The sequence below is a fragment of the Plecotus auritus genome (genome assembly GCF_963455305.1).
Source record: "Plecotus auritus genome assembly, chromosome: 2".
Classification (NCBI taxonomy): Eukaryota; Metazoa; Chordata; class Mammalia; order Chiroptera; family Vespertilionidae; genus Plecotus; species Plecotus auritus.
Genome location: NC_137771.1, coordinates 38,147,117 through 38,166,160, shown reverse-complemented (window position 1 = coordinate 38,166,160; position 19,044 = coordinate 38,147,117).

The window sequence follows — 19,044 nt, the reverse complement described above, 5'->3', positions numbered from 1 at the left end:
GGGCGATCAGGCCAGCAGGGAGGGCAGTTAGGAGTGACCGGGCCAGCAGAGGAGGGCAGTTGGGGGAGACCAGGCCAGGGGAAGGCAGTTGGGGGAGGAGGGAAACCAGGTCTGCAGGGGAGGGCAGTTTGGGGGGGGACCCAGGCCTGCAGGGGAGGACAGTTGGGGTGGGGACCCAGGCCTGCAGGGGAGGACAGTTGGGGGGGGGCCAGGCCTGCAGGAGAGGGCAGTTGGGGGCAACCAGGCCAGCAGGGGAGGGCAGTTAGGGGCAATTGGGCCGGCCAGGGAGCAGTTAGGTGTTGATCAGGCTGGCAGGGGAGTGGTTAGGGGGTGATCAGGCTGGCAGGCAGAAGCAGTTAGGGGCAATCAGGCAGAGGCAGGTGAGCGGTTGGGAGCCAGCAGTCCTGAATGTGAGAGGGATGTCCAACCACCCGTTTAGGCCCATTCCCACCTAAATGGGCAGTTGGACATCCCTCAAGGGGTCCCAGATTGGAGAGGGTGCAGGCTGGGCTGAGGGACAACCCCTCTCCCCCCGTGCATGAATTTCATGCACTGGGCCTCTAGTTAATACATAATAATGTAAGAATAAACTCTGTTTTACATACTCACAACTGTAAACCTGCTTCTCCCCCACCCTGCATGTCCATTCCCTACATTCACGTTGGTCCCTGCCTCACGGGAGCAGTTTCCTGTGGAGACCACAGACATCCATGCCTGAAGTTAGGGTCAGCACTTAAGCATGGGCCAACATCCACATGCCTCCAGGCTCAGGGCACAGCCCTCAGCTGGAAGGGATAATGCTCAGGGGAGTGGAAGCAAGAGTAACTTAGAAATCATCTCTAGACTATGGGTTCCACATCCATGTTCCTGACAGTGCCTCCGTGTGTGTGTGTGTGTGTGTGTGTGTGTGTGTGTGTGTGTGTGTGTGTGTTCATGGTGGGTGTGTACATGTAGTCTTTGCTGTGTGCAGTGATTTGATTCTCCATCATCCTCTTGAATTAATTCACCAAATCTTGCAATCCAATGGGGAGAGCTATAGGCCCTTCCATGGATCCCCACTCCTCTGGGACAATGTCCAAGTTGCTCTGAGGAGTACACTGACTCTCCCTGACCTGACCCTGATGGCCTCTTCGCCTCCTCACTTGCCATTCTTAATCATGACCCTTCCCCCCCTTCCCCAGGTGCTTGCCATTCTCAGATTGCCCCAGGCCTACTTACCTCTATGCGTTTGCACATAGTCTCTCTGCTTGGAGTGTCCTTTTTCCTTCCCATGTCTAGCCAACATAATCAAGGGCAACTTCCTCCAAGAAGTCTTCCCTGACCTGACCAGGGTGGGTTCTGTTTGTATACCTTTGCCATGGAACTTTCCCATACTCACCCATGCCCTGCCCCTCTGTAATTATCCATCACTGTGTCTGTTATTCTTCCACCAGAGTGTAACCTCCTTGTGAGAGTGGGTCTAATCCATCATTGCATTTCTAGAGTCCCACCCAGGGCCAGGCACAGTGTGGGTATCCAGTGAGTGTTTGATTAATGAAAGAATGAATGAATGAATAACAATGTCAGGGTTATGGGGGCTGGCTCTGGGTCCCTGCTGAATTGGAATCCTAATTACTATACTTAACTGTGTGTGACTGTGAGCAAGTTTCTAATCTTCCCGTGCCTCAGTTTCTCATCTATAGAATTGGGCCAAATAGGGGTGCCTGCCTCATTTGGAGTTGTTATGAAGACTTAATGAGTCAACATATGAAAAGCACTTAAAATGGTGTCTGGCACATGGCAAGTGGCGTAGTAAATATTAGTTGTAATTTTTATTGCAACTAAATTATTTGTTCATTTCTTTAATTGTTGCTCATTTTCCCCCTATAAAACATTTCATTTAGTGCCTTTTCCTGTGCCAGGCATTGGATTAGGCATTGGAGTCACAGACATAAGTCAGATAGCTCTTGTCCTCAATATGAGTGGGCATCAGGGGAGATAAACACAAATACTGAAAACTACATCCCCAGGGAGGGGTCCCAGTGCTCAGAGGAGCATGGCTCAGAGCAGCAGACAGACCCTCTCCTTTTGGAGCTCACTGAGGATGAGGCGGCTCCAGGGAGAGGCACCTGTATCAATGAAAGTTGGACCTGGGAGGTCCTTGGGATCTGGGAGCCCTGAAATCCAGGTCCTTTGATTTTTCATTGACTAATGCTGCATTTCATTGAATGGAAGAGTCCTGTTAAATCAAAACAGACGAGGTTTTAAAAATAATTCTAATTGATTCTATCCCTAGAGTTCAAATCAGAAGCTCTTGGACCCCACCAAGAGAGGAGTTGTGTGAGTGTGCATGTGTATGTATGCCCCTGTGTGTGTGCACACCCAGGTATGTACAGACAGATGACAAGAGTGGTCACTTTTCAAATACCTGCACCTGTCACAGTGCTAGGCATCCTTCCTACTGGATTCCATATAGTCTTCATATCACCTCTAGGAAGCAAGCATTGTCATCAGCACCCTTCAAAGTAAAGGGACTGGAGCTCAGAGAGGTCAAGACACATGCCCAAGACCATGAAGCTGTAAGTGGTAGAGTCAGCACTTGTTCTTGGTTCTTCCTAGCTTCAAAGCAACACACAGTGAGGGGTTATGAGAGGAGTGAGACCAGAAGGTGAGAGAGAGTCACTGGGCTTGTTTTGATGAAGCAAGGACCCGAGAGATGTGCGATAACAACAAAACTAATACTAATGACAGATGCCATCTGGTGAACCCACCTACTGTGTACTGCCATGGGCGATTTATAGATATGAAATCCTCATACTATTTCTGTGAGGAAATTATTATTATTCTCAGTTTTCAGATAAGGAAATTGAGATTCAGAAGGATTAAAATAAACTTCCCTAGTCATATCACAAATAAATATTTCCAGCTCCCAAGCCCTTGTTTCTCTGTGGATATTATGTACATTACTAGAGGCTCGGTGCATGAAAATTTGTGCACTCAGCAGGGGCAGGAGTGTCTCTCAGCCTGGTCTGTGCCCTTTTGCAGTCTGGGAGCCCTCAGGAGATGTCTGACTGATGGCTTAGGCCGCAGTCAGGCCTCCCTCTGCAGGAGGTGACTTGGCAGGCCGATCAGGGAATGGCACAGGTTGGTGAGCAGCCGGCCCCATCCCCCCCATCACTCCTCCACTGCTGCTGGTCACTGCTACCCCCCCCCAATTGCTGTCCCCTCCCTCTGTCTGCTGGCATGTGCCTTGGCTGGCCTGGTGCTGCCTGCTCACCGGCCCCGCCCCCAGCTGACCAGTCGTTCTGCTGTTTGGTCAATTTTCATATTACACTTTTATTATATAGGATATATATATATATATATATATATATATATATATATATATATATATATGTGTATATATATATATATATATATATATATATATATATACACACACACATACTAGATATATATATATACATATATATACACATACTAGAGGCCTGGTGCACGGATTTGTGCACCTATGGGGTCCCTTGGCCTGGCCTGTGGGGATTGGCCCTAAACTGGCTCTTTGACATCCCCTGAGGGGTCCCAGATTGCGAGAGGGCACAGGCCAGGCTGAGAGACCCCACTGGTGCATGATTAGGGCCAGGGAGGGACCGCAGGAGGGCTCCAGGGCATGTCTGGCCCATCTGGCCCATCTGGCCCAGTCCCGATCCACAGGACACCAGCAGCAAGCTAACCTACCAGTTGGAGCATCTGCCCCCTGGTGGTCAATGTGTGTCATAGCGACTGGTCAAATGGTCTGACGAATGGTCAGACACTTAGCATATTAGGCTTTTATTATATAGGATATATATGTATTCTATATAATAAAAGCCTAATATGCAAATTGATCCTCATGGTGGAATGACCAGGAACCACTGGTCGCTATGTCGTGCACTGACCACCAGGGGGCAGACACTCAACACAGGAGCTGCCCCCTGGTGGTCAGTGTGCTCCCACAGGGGGAGCTCTGGTTAGCCACAAGCCGGGCTGATGGCTGCGAGCACAGTGGTGGTGGTGGGAGCCTCTCCTGCCTCCTCGGCAGTGTTAAAGCTGCCAGTCAGACATCCCCCGAGGGCTCCCGGGCAGTCAGAGGGATGTCTGACTGCCAGCTTAGGCTCGATCCCCTGGCAGGTGGACATTCCCCAAGGGGTCCCGGACTGCAAGAGGGCACAGGCCAGGCTGAGGAACCCCCGCCTCAAGTGCACGAATTTTCGTGCACCATATATATGGCATGGAGATATGATTGTGACTGTTTCTTCAGAATATTCTATTTAGTTCTCACACTCTGAAGTGTGAGCTGCTTTATTCATTTATCCACTTGGTTACTCAACACCTGCTCCGGGGCTGACTCTTTTGCAGGTGCTAGGGACACCTAACCACAGGAAGTCAGAACAGAGACCAAGACAATCAAGGTTTCTACTCTCCAGGAGCTGTGGGCAGAGACTAAGGCCCTGAATTAAGATACCAGGAGGGCCTCAGTTGGTTTGGGAGTGGCTATTTTGGTAGGTCGATTTAGGGGGAGGGGGACATTTATGAAGATAAGAATTGACCACGTGATATTTTCGAGGAGGAGCATTCCAAGCAGAGGGGGCAGCTATTGCCTAGGTCCTGAGGCTGGAATAGGCTTAGTGTGTTTGAGCACAGAAAAGAAGACAGGGGGCAGGGCAGGAAGAAGATGAGGTCGAGGCAGGTGCCTGGATTAAATAGTGCCTGGTAGGACAGCACAAGGAGGTTGGATTATGTGTTATGTGTTGATTACAGTGGGAGCCAAAGGAGAGTTTTAAGCAAGGGTGTGCCTTGAGCTGATTCACGTGTATAAGTATTGCTCTGCTGCAGAGTGGAGAATGTTGTGGGAGGAGGTGGGGCAATGTGGCAGCAGAGAGCCCATCAAGAAGCTACTGCAGAGTCCAGGGGAAGGATGGCTGTGACCTGACCAAGATATCTCCAGCCAGGTGAAGAGAGGTGGACAGACCAAGGATATGTTCCTGAGGAAAGAGCTTTCTGATATACTGCATGAGGGGTGTGAAGGATGGAGGAATCAAAGGAGATCCTTAGGTGAGTGCCTGGGTGAATAGCGGAGCTTTCACTGGAGATTTAAAGCCAAGAGACTGGCTGGGATCACCTAAGGGAAAGTGGAGACAAAATTCAGGTGAGCCAGAGAAATCAGATACAAACTTGAGGGACTCCACTGTTGCTTTGGGGTGTCCTGAGAAGGAAACAAGATGGTTCAGATACTTGGATGTTCAAAACTGGTTTCTCTCAAGATTTTGATAGACCATGCTAACTGTGGATCCAAACCAACTTCAAATCCATCCTTAAGAGTCTTCCTTAAGAGTCTGATCTCTCATGGATGCTCTCTTTCCTGTCTGCTCCTGGGGGGTTGATTGCCAAGTTTGGGAGAAGGAACTAGGCTTGAGCAACTTAACTTTCTCCCTCTCTCAGGGATCAACCTTCTTGCAGAACAGTTGTCCAGGTGCCCCAGCCTTGTATCTGCCAGGTCCACACATACAGGCAAGCCAAACCTAAGTCCTGTGGGCCTTTACTTTCTCTCCACTCCTTTGCCTTCCTCCCTAAAGACGAGAGGGGATTGGCTAGAGACATAGCTAGAGTTTCTACTCAACTCAAGTTCATGTGGGGTCTGGAGAAATGAGACAATGAGACAATCACACAGGAAACTGCTGGGAATAGATCCAAGAGTGGATGGAACCCACACCTGGAGTGTTCCACCAGGACCCCTCCTGGGTAAACAGTGAACCAAGACAGCCAGGTGTACACCACCCCTCTTTCCCCTGGGCCCAGGCCCACACATCCAAGTTGCAGAGCAGACATCTCCATTAGAGACTCCAGGTGAACTCAGCCCAGCCAACCCCCGCCCCTGTCTTCCCCACACCCCTGGCACCCGCTGTGTACAGAGCTAGCAGCCACTCTTCTCTGTCCCCTTCGAGACTGTGGGTGCTGTCAGTGCAGGAGTGTGTCATTCACATTTGTTTCCTGAGCAGAGTATAAAGCTCCAACTAGAGCTGGCCTGCCTGGAAGTGACTGAGGACGGAACTGAGGCAACAGAGCCTGGAGCTGTGGGAGTGGGGAGGACCAAAACCAATAAGGTGGGCTGTGGGTCCCGCAGGGGGTGGGGGTGGGGGGAGTAGTGACTGTTGGGCCCAGTCCTGGTGGTACAGCCCTCATAAATGCCTCTAGGACTTTGTGAGAGTGAGGGAGCATTTTGAATCTGGTCACCCCTAATGCTAGGACTGGAGTTGGAAACACCAGGGACTGGAGGAGTTGGCCATTTACATGGGGAAATTGTAAATGGGAAAGATAAACATTGGAAAATTAGGCACTGACCCATGGGCTCACTGCTGGGACAGGGAAATCTGAGCCGAGCTCATGGAAAAACTATAACCAGAGTAGGCTGAACCCCACTGTCTCAGAAAAGCAGATGGGGGCAACCATAAAACCTGACCCCTTTGAGCTGGCCAGGCCAAGCCAGGTGCTATTTTTAGATGCCAGTGTTATTCTAAAGCATTCCTCCTCCTTGAAATTCTGCCCTTTGCCCTGTCATGCAGTGTGGTCAGGGGTGCATCACCTGAGGTCCCTGGGTCTCCACCTCTCCATCTGTGGAATGGGGTAATCTCTCTTCTTCCCTGTCAACCAACATGGGTCTACTTGGGGTAAAGAGAGAGTGCTTTTGCTAGAACATTCTCGAACTCTGCAATTCTGGTTCCCTTCTTCACTTTTTGTCCTGCATTAGGAGGAGAAAAGTTTTGGAGCTAGCATACCAGTTCTTAAGCTTTCCTAGCTGTGTGATGTTGGGCCAGATTTTTCAGCTCAACATCTATAAAAGGTGGGCGTGGTGGGAGTGGAGGGCCTTCTCCAGCCTCATCTTACTCTACCTTGCCAACTTCTTTGCTCAGTCTCCCTGTGTGCCCCTGTCTCTGTGCGATGACTCTGTCTAGGATGCTCTCTCCCCCCGCCCCTCCGGTGTCCACACTCCTTTGACTATTCCACACATGGTCACTGGGCACCTACCTCCTTTCTCCCAGTCAGGCACTGGGAGATGAGTGCTGGGCTCTGGAGCCCAACCTGGGGACCCTGAATGCTTCCCACAGGTGTAGCGCCTGGTGGATCCCGAGAAGAGAACAGGGATGCCGAGGAGGGGAAACTGGCAGCAGGTATTTCAGGCCGAGGGAATATGTGGGCCAGCGTGCAGAGGGAAGCTTGCACGCGAATGAAACTAAGCACAATGGTGTTTCAGGTCCATAAAACACAGGTGAGGTGCGGGATGGAGAGATCGGGAGAGGTTCTTTGGGGATAATGTGTTTGTAATTATTCTGCCTGACAGCAATGGGGAGCCATTGAAGGGTTTTACGCGGGGGAGTGATAGCCAATTTGCCATCTTCCTTCTCTATAGACCCCAATCTGACCAGGGGTCACATGCAATTTTTCTCTGGGTGTTTCGCAGCCAATCTGCTCAGCATGGACTTGTTCGTTCCCATTCTCACATGGCCTCCAGGTCCTTGTCTAACACTCTGATACAGGCAAGTCCTTAAAGATGATGTAGTCCAAACCCCCATTCTTCAGATGGACAAAATGAGACCCAGAGAAGGGCAGATTCAGGACTGGAGTCTGGTCATCTGACTCCTGCCCAGGACTCTGCCATGCCATGCCTTGCCTCTGAGTCCTGAACACACTGGGCGTGGTGGGAGGGATTGTGCCTGCAGGCCTATGGGCTCTATCATCACTTCTTGAGATGCAGTCAGTCTCTTGAGAGACTCCTTCATATTCCATCTCCTCCCCTCCATTTTAAGGGCAAGTTGCTTGTAAAACAGTCAAAATTAAGCCATTTATAGCAGAGGAGTTTGGAGAGGGTTATAAAAATGTATGGCTGGGGGCAGGGACATTGTTTTTTTTTTTCCATTTCTCTTCTGACTTTCTCTTCCAAGGGCTAAACTGGAATTGTCTGGAGCCTGGTAAACTCCTGAGAGATGAATGCCAGCAAGGGCCTGATGGTGGAAAACTGTGGGGAGTGGCGTCACCCAGGCACTTCCAGAAAAGGCTGGGCTAGAGTGGGCACCCATGGAGAAGGAGGCCAGGAATCCTGGCCCTGGAATTCCAGGTCTGAGGAGTTTCTTAAGAAGAAAGAGGAGAAGATGTGGAAGAAGACAAGAGAAAGCCAGGTATTTATCTTAACCCTCAGATACCATGTCCTCTAAGGGCAGGACAAGTCCTTAAAGATGATGTAGTCCAAACCCCCATTCTACAGATGGACAAAATGAGACCCAGAGAAGGGCAGATTCAGGACTGGAGTCTGAGGGAGATTCAAACTAAACCAGAGTTTTGGAAAGAGAGGGCCCCACAGGGACCAGGGAGATGCGGGGAACGGGGAGGAGGCAGTCTGATGGGGGAGGCACCTCAGGCTCCTGTCCCGAACTCTGCAGGGCTGTCAGCCTCTCCCCATCAGTGTCCTCATCCTCAGAGTTGGAGCTGCTCCCTGCCCTACCCATGGCTGTGAGAGTCGAGGAGATTATGGGGTGTGACAGCATCCTGTAAAGGTCTCACGAAGAAGGGGAAGCATTGTGAATGTCATCATCACTATTTCCAACCAACGGTGAGGCTTGGTCCTGGGCCCTGGAAGACCCTCAGCGATAGAGAGCTGAGCCTAAGCCTGCCCAGAGAGCTGAGCAGGCACTTGACCTACAGTCTTGTCCTGTGGACTTGCCATCCAGGATGGTTACTGACCTCCCCTCCCCTGTGGGAAACCTAAGGGCACAGCACTTCTCCACCTACCACCCACCCACCCACCATCTCACTGATTCCTTGCCCTGAGCCTAGGAAGCAGGTGGGGCAGAGAGCATTTGACCATCACAGGGCAACTTGCCCAAAGCCATGCACTTACTAAGCGGAAGAGCTCCCACTTGCAAAGGCCTGTTATCTGGCCATTGGGACCCTAGATTTCCTAACAGATGAAGGCAGCCTGAAGCCACAGAGTTAATCATTCAATAGTACTTGCTAACATTTCTCAACGTGTACTCTGTGCCAGGGGCTCTTCTAAGTACTGTAGAAGCAAAGCATTGCATTTGCTTGGTCCTCACACCAACCCTATGAAGTAGGCGCTTTCATCATCCTATGTTTTATGAGGAAATGGCGGCATGAAGAAGGTAAGTAACTCACCTGAGATCACACAGCCAGGAAGTAGCAGAGCTGGGATTTGAACCCAGGCAATCTGGCCCCAGACTCCATGTTCTTAAACACTAGCTATATGCAAGCAACCCCCCAGGGGGAAGTGTCCTGGGGGAATTCCCTGGGAGAAGTGGCATTTGAGGAGTATCTTATTCTTTCCTGAGATCAGCTCTTGGCAGGGAGGCCAGAGAGCCCCAGGCCTTGGGGAGAAAGGGAGCAAGTCTGAGTGTGAGCACCAGGCTTGTTTAAGTCTCTGGGTACTGGGGAATCTCACGTGTCATGTGCAGTTGACTAGAACAGGGCACCCCCAGCCTCCCAAGCCCTATAAGTGGCACCATCATCCACCAGTTTTTAGAGCCAGACACCTGGGCATGATTCTTGATTCCTCTTCCTCCCCTGTAGCCAGTCCACCTGTGAGTCTAGCCAGTGCTTCCCCAGGATACCTGTTGAATTTGCCCACCTCTCTGCCTCCCCTGCTGCCACCTGCCTCCCCGATTCCCCTTTCACTCCACCTACAACCCTTTCTCCACACAGCTGTCGGAGGGATTTTCTTAAAATATAAATCGAATCACATCACTCCAGCTCAAAAACTCTTCATTGCACTTAAATAAAATCCAGATTTCTGGCCATGGCCTAGAAGGTCCTGCATGGCCTGGCCCATTACCCTCTCTGACTTCACCTGTGCTGTTTAGCCCTCGCGTGTCCCAGCCCGGCTTGTTCAGTTCCTGTCGTGCACCAAGCGATATTCCCCCTCAGGGCATTTACACATGCTGTTCCCTCTGCCTAGAACAGTTGTTTCTCATTCTTCCTGAGGTTAACTTCTCATAAATGTCACCTCCTCGGAACCATCTTCACGGGCCACCCTCTGGTTGGTTCCTTTGTGACTTAGAATTATTTCCTGAGGGAGGCCTTGTTACCATCCTGTCAAGGCAATGCCTGCTCTGCACCTCATCAGGGTCCATTGTGGGGGAACAAGGGTGGAGCAGGAGAGCTTCCTGGAGAGGGGCTGTGAGCGCGCCTTCATTGAGTCATTCGGACGGGAGGACAGATGAGGAGGACATCCAGAGAGAGGACAGCACTTGGAAAGGCTGGGAAGGAGGGGGGTCTGCTGGGAGCAGCAAGAATGACTGGGCAAGGGCGTGGGTGTGGATGTGAGGAGGAGCAATCTAGCAGGAGGTCAGGACCAGGTGTGAAGTCCACCCCATTTTCCCTGCCCAGTGTCACGGCCATGGCCTTGTTAAAAGCACCATCAGCAAGGGCTGGGGAGTGCCTGAATTTGGAAACTGGGGCCAGGGAGCCTGGTCAGGCCTGGCAGCTGTGACTTCCAGGGCACACTCGGACCCCATCCTGCCATCGATCAACTGGCTTATCCCAGGATCAGCTGTAGGAGTCTGCTCAGAGGTGACTTGGAGTTGAGGAAAAGCGGGTGTCCTGGGGTGGGAGCACGTGAGGGCTATGAATGCACGTGGAATGTGTATGTGTGTGTGTGTATTTGTATGTGCTATGGGTCTGCTGTGGGGAATACATAGACTGTGAGGTGTGGGGTGCGTGTGGGCCCATGTGCAGGCACGTGTGTTTCTGCGGGACCTGCTGTGTGCTCTCTCTGTGCATGCCTGTGTCTGTGAGTCCCAGCTGCCTGTGAGTGTGTGTGGTATGCGTGAGGGCTGTGGATGTGGGACTGTCCTGTGCACATGCGCTCCCTTCAGCTGGTGTTAAACACTCTTTGGACAGCTCACTAGGTAAACATTCAATAATGTAATTTGGAAACCGAGTCCCCAGGGCCCCGCTGTGTGGCCAGGCAGCTGGTGGGTGGTGGGCGGATTAAGATATTAGCGCATTAATGCCATATCAAAGCCCAGCACCCTGGGCCGCAGGGTGTCTGCTGACAGCCGCACAGTGCCCAGGGCTTCGTGGGCCAGCAGCCCCCGCCGCATCTCTCCTGGAATCACAAGGAGGCCTTGTGCTCTGAGCAGCTCTCAGAGCCACAGGGCTTGCAGACATGAGCTCATGCCTGCCAGTCCCTTCGGGAGGCGGTGGGTGGCCTGCTGAACCAGCAGGCCTCATCCCCACCACAGGGGCCAGGATGTGGGAGGAGTGGGGGCCGGGCTTTGGGTCTGCGCTGGTCTTTTGACCTGGCCAAATTAGGCACTTAAGTGTTTGGTGAATGAATGAATGACTAAATGTCTTTCCAGGAACTCTCTTGAAACTCCCCAATGGCATGGACCAAGTTCCTCTCACCTTGATATTCCCAGTGCCTAGCAATGCTTACCACACAGTCGGTGGTCAGTTACTGTGTAGTGGGTGAATGGACTGCTGGCAGAGAGTGGAGGACTGGACTGCAAGTCAGGAGGCCTGGATTTGCAGCTTGATTTTTGCTTTTGATCTGCTTTGTGGCCCTGGGGGAACCCTTTACCTGCCTGAGGACCGAGTCAGGTAACAGTGATGCTAAGTTGGGCCGCGAGTATGAGCCCCCATGGTAGAGGTCGTACTGGGTCTAGCACCTTTTCCCTGGGAACAGATCATGTGGAGGGTTCAGATTATTGATGCGAATCTGTGTCTGAGGAGGTCCTCAGGACTGACCACAAAGGGCAGGAGCCAATACAGAGATTTCTACAGAGTAGACAGAGGGAGGAACTTGGGGCTCAGATAAGTGGCAGGCGTGTCCAAGCTGGGTCCATCTCCAAAACAATTTAGCCTGATCCTCCACCATATATCTGTGAAAACTCCAGAGAGGAGAAGGGATGTCCAAGGTCACTCCATACACAGTGTCCACTCCAGGACTGGTACCAAACCCTGAGCAGAGGGAGTCGGCCGTCTGAGGGCTGGCATCGGAGCGCAGCAGGGAGGACACTGTGTAAGAAAGGGAAGAGGTGAGAGGATGAGGTTGGGGCCTCAAATGGCTAGAACCTTGGGCCCAGAAGTGAAGAAGCATTTTCTGACTATTGGGCTGCTAAACAATCACCAGTATTGCGAGTAACAATAGTAATAGTCAGGGGTTACAGGATTGGTGATGGTGATAGAAGCTACCTTTGATGAAGGCCTCACTGAGTGCCAACTGTTGTGTTCAATGCTCTACACATTTTCTTATTCATCCTCACAAAGCCCTGTCCTCACAGAAATCCTAGACAGGGAGCGTGGTTTGCCCCAGGTTACAGTGCTAGTAAGCCAAGGAGCCAGTGTGCACTAGGACTCCAACTTCTTTTCCACTAGAAGACACTGTGAGCTCTTGAGGTGGTGGGTATCCTGACTCTGGTACCTAAGCAGAGGCCGGTAGCCCTGTCAGGGGAGCTGGAGAGAGGCCCTGGCAATGGGGGGTGGGGAAGAATATCAGACCTGATGACTTGATCTATTGTTCTATTGACAGAAGCATCTCAGACTCCTGTGAATCTATACTCCTGAGAGTCGAGGAGTTTAAGGATTTACGTTGACTTCTACCAGATATCATCATCATTTGCTTCTCTGACACTGAAGGAAGATGCTGAAAAAAAATAAGGAAAGTGTCCCAGAGGCCTATGTTTAATTTCCAGCCAAGGAGTCAGGTCCAACAGTCAATGAGGGACAGAATGAAGAGGGCATCCTCTCTGCTTTTGGAAACTCTTGATTCTTGGGATCCTAGTTTTTCAGAGTTGGAGGGTTCCGTGGAGGTTACTAACTTGAGGCTTGCCCATATTGCTTCTTCAATTCGTTTCTACCCTAGTCAGTTCAACTTACTTTACCTCAACTCAGCTTTACTCAAGATCATGAAATTCAACCCATCTTATCTCAGTATGTCACAAATCAAACTCAGTCGACGCAACCCAACCCAATCCAAGCCAATGAATCAAACTCCAGTTAGCTCACTTTGACTCATTGCATCTCACCTTGCATTCCAAGCAGGAGAAAGAGCCTGAGCAAAAACGTGGAAGCCAGAGAGCTTGCATGGGGGACAGTGGGGATAGGAGCACAGTCAGCTAGGTCAGCACACTGGGACAGAAAGCATTAAGATGGGACAGACTGAGAGGAACCCTGGCTCTCACTGCCACAGCTGCCATGCCGGGCTGAGGAGGCAGCTTTGCCCACCTTCATTAGCTAATACTGAGAGTTCCTTGGAAGAGTTTGACTCCAGAGAGGAGAACCTCAGAGCTCCTCCCCGGAGTCACGAGGAGACTCATGCTAGGACTCCAGATGAGCCCTTAAGGAGGACATTGTATGGGAAACCCAGCCACATATGCTCTCACAGGGGAACCATTAAGGTTCCTCACAGCTTGGCAAAATCTGGAAGGCAAGGTTGCTTTCCTTTTCCAGGAGCCCCAGAAAAGAAGGAAATACGTGCCCTAGAGCAAGTTAGAGCTCTCCTCCCCGCCCCGCCGCACCCCACCCCCCCCCCCCGCCCCCGGACCCGCACCATGCACAGCTTCCATTTTGACCCTGCTGCTTATTAGCTCTGTGTGTGGCCTGCAGCAGGGCACTGTGTGTCTCTGGACCTCAGTTTCCACATCTGTCAAATAGAGCTCTGACATGGTATTATTCACATCGAACAAGGTAACTTGAACTTGACACCAAGCACAGTGCCTGGTACCCAGCAGCTGATGACCAAGTAACAGAGACCCTACCTCACTTCTTAATTAATGGCCAGGCACCGGCCTATGGAGAATGACAGTTTTAGTGAGTATCCCAGCTCTGCTACTTATACCAACCACGTGACCTCGGAAGAACTACACCCCTGCTCCTTAGCTTCAGTGTCCTCAAGTGAAGACCGTGCAGCATTTATCTTATAGCATTAATAGGACAGTTGAGAGCACTTAGCATAGATCCTGGCACTTAGTAAACTTTCAATAAATGCTTTTATTATCACCGACATCCTCCCATCCTAGAGGTAACTTGATAACATGAAAAGCTTGTTTTCCTCTGCTCTGGGCCTCAACTTTTCCACCTATCAAGTGGGTGTGCTCATCACTCTTCAAGGCCTCTTTTCTCCGATATTCTGGGCCTTCCAGGTTGTGCTGGCTCATGAGTCTAAAGGTCAGGTAAAGGCAGGGGGATATGGGTTGAGGGTGGTTTCCAATCTGCTGGGGTGTGGCCCTGAGAGTTCTTGAACCACAAACCCTGCAGGACCCAGGGAGCCCCTGGCACCTCTTGCCCCCGCCTTCCCCCAGCGCTGCCATGGGAACCATGCGAGCCAGTGTGCAGCAGCTTGTGATAAATATGCATGAATGGGCTATGGTTGGGGCTCCTCCTCGAGTCCATTTGGGGCACCTCAGTGAGCTAATTGAGGGTGGCCATTGTCCCTGCATCCCAGCCTGGGCCCCATTTTCACATTCAAGTGCCTGGCCTTGGTTTAAAGTGGTCGAGTGGCGGGTCCTATTTTTATTCAACAAAAGCCCCTTGAGAGGATGGATGGAGAACTCTGTGGGCCAGCCCATTGCCTGAGCCCATTCCTGTCCAGGGCCAGGGGGAGGGGGTCACACCAGACCACCTGATTGCAATTGAGGTGGAGGCCGCAGGATAGGCACAATGCATGTTCAAGAGGTCCGTTCAGCTATTGGGATGAATAGAGTAGGCGCTTTCCCTTCAACCCCTGTTAGAACCTGGTATAATTTCCCCTGACTGGGGGGAGGGTGGGCTCTTCAGGATGAGAAGGGGAAGAGGAGAGGATGGGCTGTAATAAAGCCAGAGGCTCTTTGAAACCCACCCAAAAGACTCTGCTCCTTTGCCCTCCTCCCCTACCAGGAAAATGTCCAGTTAGCTTAATGATGGCACAAGTGGCCTTCACGAAGGACAGGAGAGCCTCGGGAACCACAGATGGAGGGGGAGAAAGTAGTTAAGACATAGGGTGTCTCACCCCACCCATAGCTCCCATGATGAAGGGCTCTTAGCTAAAATGCAAAGGGGAAGAAAACAGTGAGAGCCTCCGCCCCCACTCCCACCCACCCACTCAGTGGTGGCCACCTTCAAACAAGGGCTAAAGGCCGGGGTGGTCCACCAAAGTTGGCTCTGCATCCTAGCTATAAAAGAAACAGCGCTAGCAGCGAGGAGAGAGAAGGGTGGGGATGGGTGGTCCACTCTCATTTCACCTCCTATCAGGGAGCACAAAGCTTGTTGCAAGGTTGGTGTTCTGAGCGCCTCTGTCCCAGCACTCCCCAAATCTCACCAGCCTATAGGGGATGGATCAGCCCTCCAGTCTATCAGTGAAGAGACTGACCTCGGAAAGCTGAAACAGCTTGCCCAATATGAAGCTCCAAAAGACAGCAGGGCCCAGCAGAGAGGACAATGGCTTTGGAGGCCATAAACCCCATCTTGGCCACCACGAGAGGACAGAACCTTGGGAAATCAACTATGCTCAGACATCAGAAAAGAAAGTGACCTATGAAGAGGACAACAGGAGAACTGGAATGAGCAGTGTCCAAGAAACCAAGAGAAGAGAGAATTTTAAGAATGAGGAAATGGTCAACAGCAGTTGCTACAGCTAAGTTGAGGTACTAATTTATACCGAGAAGTGGGTGGTTGTTAGAGCCAGGAGGACATTGCAAGATTACTAAGCACGACTTTTTTTTATGGAGAGGAGATGGGGAGATTAAGGTCCTAAGAAGTGAAGGGATTAACCTAGAATCACACAAAATTAATATCAGGGCTGTAGTTTGAATGCCATCCAAGGTTCCCATGAGTGGCTCTTCTCCCGGAGACATTTTTTGAGGCCTTCTACACCTTTCTTAAAAGAACAACTATCAATATCTTGCTTCAGGAGTTCCCTGTGGTTGGATTTGAGTTAATGGTGACTAATTTTGGCACAGGAGCAGACCATGGGAGGCATGCTGAGGCTTAGTCCTCCAGCCTGCTGGGCAGTGGTTGCCCAGAGGGCCAGCCCATATTTTGAGGCCAAAATACACATGGACAAAAATCCTACAAATGGGAAATTCAGGGAGTTTCCTCATAAATCTCAAAGATAAAGGAAAGAAAATCCAGGTAAAGGAGAAAGTTGAGAATGTTTTGGAAAAGAAAATGAGGAGGTGAAGGTGACTGAAAAGTGTGATCCCCCTGCCTTGTAGAGTTGTCATAGTCCAGAGAAAGGGGTCACACTCTGAGTGGTGCATGTCCCTGGAGGCTAGGATGAGGTTACAGACACATAGCTGCCAGCCATACATTTTGAAGTGCGTGGCAGTCAGAACGACCCCATAGTGGAGCTAAAACTCTCCAGGTAGTGAGGTCCCATTAACAGGGGTATGCAAGCAGGGACTAGTACCTCCTGGGATATTTACTCGATGGAGATTTTATAAGATGCTTCCATATTTCTTTTATCAAAATCTAGAATTTTCTCAGACCCAGAGTGGTTTGGGTTTCCTGAGTGAAATGAAACCACCTGGAACGGGTGGAAAGGCCGCCCACTGTGCCAGGCCAGGAGGAATGTCCACAATGGAGCCTCAGCAGATGGGCCAGACCACAGCCTTGGCAAGACCAGATTATTCCATCACAACTGACAGGCGTTGCTAGGATGGAAGAACTCTGGGGGCTGTTCAAAAGAATCTGTCCCATTGGGATTTATAGCAATGCACAGGAGTGGTTCTGGGCACAGTTAGATTTCTATCACCCACTGGTGGGACCTGGCCAGGTGTGTGTATGTGTGTGTGTGTGTGTGTGTGTGTGTGTGTGCGCACACGCGTGTGCATGCACACGCTCAGCAGAGCTCCTGCCTGACCATCAACTGGTAGGTGGATCAATGAGTATTTTATTGAGCAAATGTTATGAGCTGGGCACTGTGCCAGAAGCTGGGCTACACAGTGAATGAGAGAAAGCTCAGACTTACTCTTCATGTTTGGCAGGCAGACACATAAACATAATAATAATAGGCAACCCTAACAGTTTATTTTCTATCAGGCCCTATTCTAAATGTTCTGATCAGTCAGGATAGGAGAGGTATGTTGCAGTAACAAATGACCCCCTAAGAAATCCCTATGGCTTAAAATAGCAAAGGGTTATTTCTCATTCGTATCACATGTTCATTATGAGTCAGCAGAAGTGCACAGCACAATCTCCTCACTCAGGAACCCAGGCTGAGGGAAAGGCAGGACAAGGGGACATGGCCAATTGCAGTGTCTCCTTAGGCATCCTCCTGGAAGTGGCATACATACCTGGGCTCACAGTTCATTGGACAAAGCAAGTTACATGGCCATGATAGACCTTAAAGCGGTGGGAAGTTCAGTCCTTCCATCTGCCCAAAGGAAGAGAGAACCAGGGTACCTGTGAACAGCCCCAGTGACTACCACCTGCCGTATGTCCATTATGAATTTAAACTTCACCTCAGCCCAGTGGAGTGGGTGATTTAATTATCCTCACTTTACTGATAAGGAAACACAAGCACAGAGAAGTCAAGGGACCATTCCAAGGCCAAAGAGTTGGCAAGTGGCAGAGCTGGGATGTGAACTGGGCAGTCTGGCTCCAGGTCCATGCTCTAAACTGCTGGGCCTCACTGCCACGCATAGAATCAGGAATAATAGGGAAATATAATTGCAGTGGTCAAGGGGATGGTCAAAGGGTTAAGGGAGCATATCACAGGGACCCCCAGCCCAGTATGGGATAGCAGTCAAGGATAGCCTATAAGGAAGTGAACTTTGTCATAAGCCAGGAAGAATGAACCCTGCCTGGGTGAGGGGAAAAGAGGGAAGATGCCCAGGGAGGGAGGGAACCAGGAGCACTGGAGGGGCACAAAGCCAGACATCAGCAGGCGAGGTGCCAGCATACAGTGAGTCAGAGGAGCTAGAATTGGGGGCTGTGAGAGCACAACTGTGGCTCTAGCCTGGGGCATCAGGGAGGGGTTGCTGGAGGAGGTGACATCTAAGCTGGAGAAAGTAGGGAATCCCAACCATGTTCCAGGAAGAAGGAACAACATGAACAGAAGCCAGGAGGTAGGAGGGGTGTGGAGGGCCCAGTGAAGTGTGGGCTCTGCCTGTGAGGTGGGAGGTGAGGCATATGGGTGAGCAGGAAGAGACTCACAGCAACCGGCTTCTCTACTTCTCTTCATCCTGGAGGCTGGGAGTTTGGGTCTGTCTGATCTTAGATATTGAGAACCTACTGTGTGCTGGCCTTGGACTTAGAACTCTCAGCCCTTATCTCCTGGGTGGAATCCTGAATGTTTGAGCTAACAGGTGGGATGTCTCCTGCTTCCAGTGTGTTTTGTTCTTATCTGACTTTCTTCATACAACTGCTGCCAAGTGGCTCCGGGCATCAGCCTGGACTCCACAGTCTGACTTGAGGGCACTAGCAATGCCATTTCTGCCCTTTCTGTCCTTTGTCTGCAAGGGCCACCTGGCCCTTTTTCTTGGCAGTTAAACTGGGAACAAACGCAGTGTTCTATCAGAGAACAAAGCCTGGGTCCTCAAGAGGGCAGCTTGTCCACTCCATGGCTTTGGAGAGAGCTACCGAGTCTACATATTGTGAGCAGCCCACCTTGAGGCCTGGGTTCGGGCCACTCCTCTTCCCAGCATAGCCTCCAGGCCCATCCTGACCCTCAGGTGAGCCGGGACTGACCAGGTCTTCTGCAGTGGAGATACCTGTCCTATTATGATAAGAAGACGATCACCTCAATTTAAGTAAATTTAACTGAACTACACATCTACTATGTGCTCTAGCCCTTGCTAAGCATCAGGAGAAGCATTGCTTACTAGCCCTCTATCCCACCTGAAGCTTTAATGTGTTATGTGTCCTGTCAGTTCTTCCTCCTAAGCACATCCCAAATCCATCCCTGGGTCTCATTCCATCTGCTCCATCTCAAGGCTGCCTGTTGTCATCATCATCCTTAAATGTCTGGGGTGGCCTCTTAACTGGTTTCCACACACTATAACACAGCCACGGAGGCCCTTATAACCTGGAGATTTCATC